This window comes from Gavialis gangeticus, unplaced genomic scaffold (genome assembly GCF_001723915.1).
Source record: "Gavialis gangeticus isolate Ggan-Ray unplaced genomic scaffold, GavGan_comp1, whole genome shotgun sequence".
NCBI classification, from domain to species: domain Eukaryota; kingdom Metazoa; phylum Chordata; order Crocodylia; family Gavialidae; genus Gavialis; species Gavialis gangeticus.
Window position 1 is genome coordinate 31914082 of NW_017729033.1, and position 3472 is coordinate 31917553.

Here is a 3472-nt window from a genome sequence, read left to right on the forward strand (position 1 = left end):
CCTAGTTTTTTAACTAGGATGGGGTGAGAGACGGTGTCAAAGGCCTTGCTGAAGTCCAGAAAGACTACATCCACCGCGACACCTGCATCCATGGCCTTTGTGACCTGATCGTAGAAGGCAATCAGGTTGGTCTGACATGATCTCCCCCTAATAAATCCATGCTGAGTGCCCCTGAGCATCATTTCTGCATCATACACTCCCATATGTACAGGACCCAACTTCTACCAGGAGAACTTAAGTAACACAGGTCAGGCCTTATAGTACAGCACTCTGCATGCATCAAAGGGAAGAAATTAACTTAGATTGATTAAACCAAGAAAAATGTGCATTCTTGGCACCAAACTGGACACATCATACAAGTAATTGTTTTATAGAATAGTATATGCAACGATGTTTTTAGTGCAGAAACACTGGCTAAGGCCAATACATGTGAAAGCTTGAGGTAGAGTATAGATGGTGCCTTGGAAGCACTAACATTTTCCCTTTAAGCATCCAGGCATTTTCATTCTTAAGTTTCTATGCCTCAGAATATCTGGTGGACAAAAATTTGAGAGGAAACATTTAGAAAAAGCAGTGTACTCTTGCAGGTTTAAGTATGTGACTGACTACCAAAGATATGCTGCAATTCTAGTCCTAGTTCTGCTGTGCAGTATGGGGTTAAGACATCATTTGGCTTCAGCCTGAGCATCCTTAGGGTAAAGTAGTAAGAGTTAAAGTAGCCAGGAGGTAAGAGGGGCCTGCAGTAGGTGGGCACTAATTAGTGGCAGGCAGCAGCTAAGTGGAGCTGAGGAGGGTCACCTGCTCCCATCTCCTGGTTCCTGCCAGCTGGTCCCTGTGAGCGGTGCGGCATAGCAAGGCAACCTGTGAATGAGCTGTGTGATCTCACAAGACTTGACATTCGACACAGAAATGCAAGATGCTCCACCCTGGGAGAAAGAGCCCACATCATACTTAGAGGTTCGGCAGTGCTACATTCACTAGTACCATGACCAAAAGAGACTTGTGGGTCATGAGTGATCACAGGGTGAACATGAGCCACCAATATGATGTTGCGGCCAACAAAGCAAATGAAACCCTGGCTTGCATTTACTAATGCATCTCAAGCAAAACCTAAGAAGTCATCCTCCTGCTTTACTCAGCTTTGGTGAAGGCAGAGCTGTGTACTGTGTCCAGTTCTGGGCTCCACACTTTAGAAAGGGCGTGGAGAAGCTTGAGAGAGTCCAAAGGAGAACCACACATATGATTAGAGGTCAAGAGAGCAGGCCTTATGAGGAGAGGCTGAGAGGCATGGGACTCTTCAGCCTGGAGAAGAGAAGGCTCAGGAAAGATTGGCATTACTCAAGACAATGAATTTCCCCAGGCTTTGCTGTGTTAGTGAAAAGAGGAAGAGTAGCAGTGGTAAAGGCCAGCTATTGAGAAAGTTCAGCTTCTAGGTGTTCCAGGATATCAGTAAAAGTACCTCAGCCATCGTGTTCTCTTATGGTAATATGGAAGAAGAGAATTGCAGAACCAGTATTCAACATGTGTAGAGCTGTGTTGGGCAGAGCTGGCACTTTTAGGTGCCTCTTTAAAAACATACAGAAGTTGAGAACTGGTATCACGCTGCCCTCGTTCGCGAAAGTTGCTGAGTAAGCAAGTAAGTTCACTAGTGCTTCCATCCAAATAGCATTCAGAGGTAGACCCATGTAAATTGTATTGCAGCAATCTTATCTAGATGTTAAAGGCATGCAAACCTAATATATTTACAATCGATCAAAAGAATTGCCATTATTCTGCCAAGGCTCCCAAGGGCCCCTTCAGAATTGGAAAGAATGAGTAAGCCAAAAGCATCTCTAACTTAAGAATCATTTGCATACGGATGGGTGAAGTGGTAAGGTAATAGCAGCAGATACCATACCCTTTGTATGCTGTGGCTACTGTCTTAGTTTTGATCAGAGCTTGATATGGCAATTTATGTTAAAGGCTTCAATTGACAATCTAATTAAAATTTAAATGAAAAGGGCTCAAATTTTAAAAAGTGAATGTGTTTTTTTTAATTATAGGCACAATTCAGGAGGAACATCTTTTACTCTTCAGATCAACCCAATTTTTATGTCATGTACTGTACTGTCTATATTTTTCAATCTCTATACAGATTGGTATTCACATTTTTCTGAAATGGTGAACAGAGAAGCTTTTCCCTCATTTACTTTAGGTTTCAGTTTAGATGGCAAGTGAAGAGTGAATACTCTCTCCACTTGGACTAGCTCATTCAAAGTTGAAAAAGCATTAGGGAGTTGTAAAAGCAGAAAAACTTGTTTTCTGATGCAAATCGGTGAGTAAAGGCCAGTTGGTATAGGATTAGATCTAGTCATTCTAAAGGGTCTGAAAGACAAGGAATTAGATTTTCCACTGTTTAGGCACCTAAAATTGCGGCTATGTGTTAAGTGGGATTTTCAGAAGCACTTATACCTGCCACTTAGGCACTATGGTTCTTAGAGGAATGTATGTCAGAAGAATTAGGCTCCTAAGAATGGATTCCACAATAGCCAGCATGCTGAATGGGCATCTGTTAAATTACCCAGTACAAAATCTTGAGGAAACGGTGAAGTCTGAAGCCCCAACTAAGAAATGTGGGGCTAAAATGTGGGGCCTTTACTTCATTGGGGTACAACGCAATGAAAACCCCTGGAGTTAGCCACTGAAGCCATCTCCATCTTCTCTTACACAAAACTCCATAATACCCTTGTGACTAAGAATTCACTGTGATATGGGAAACCCAGATTCAAAACAGTTCTCTTTTGGATTAAATCCTTGGTGACCTAACCTCTGGGTTATCAGGTATTCTGAATTAGGTCTCAGTCTTTCTGGTACAAACTGTTTCAGTTGGCATGACATACTTATACTAGACAAGAGAGAAAAGGACTATGTAGGTTGATGGCTAGGGCATTCACCTGGGAGATGCAGACTGAATTATTTTATGTGACATGGAGCAGCTTTAACAGGCAGGATTGCCAGAAACCCCTTTCAAGACATTGTGGCTGCATCTATATGAGCGCAGACATTTGTTTCCCTGAGAATAAGTAGCAGCAACATACCTTGTGCCACTGCTATTTGTCCCTAGGGAACACCCATGCCATGTGTGCTCTGGTACACAGTAGGGCACCCCGAGTGGGGTAGGGGAGGCTGCAGCCAGCAATTGTGCTGGCCCCAGCAGCCTTACCTGGAGTCCTGGGGGCCTCCTGGGGCAGCATGGCTCTGGCTGACCAGGCTCTGGTTTTGGGCAGTGTGTGCTGCCGCCACATGAACCACCCCACTTTTTTGGCATGGGTGTTTTTGATCCTGGGATATAGTTTCATAGTTGGTAGGGTCAGAAGGGACCTAAGCAGATCATCAAATCCAATCCCCTGCCATGGGCAGGAAAGAATGCTGGGGTCAAACAACCCTGGCTAGGTGATTGTTTAGTCTCCTTTTGAAGACTCCTAGGGTAGGA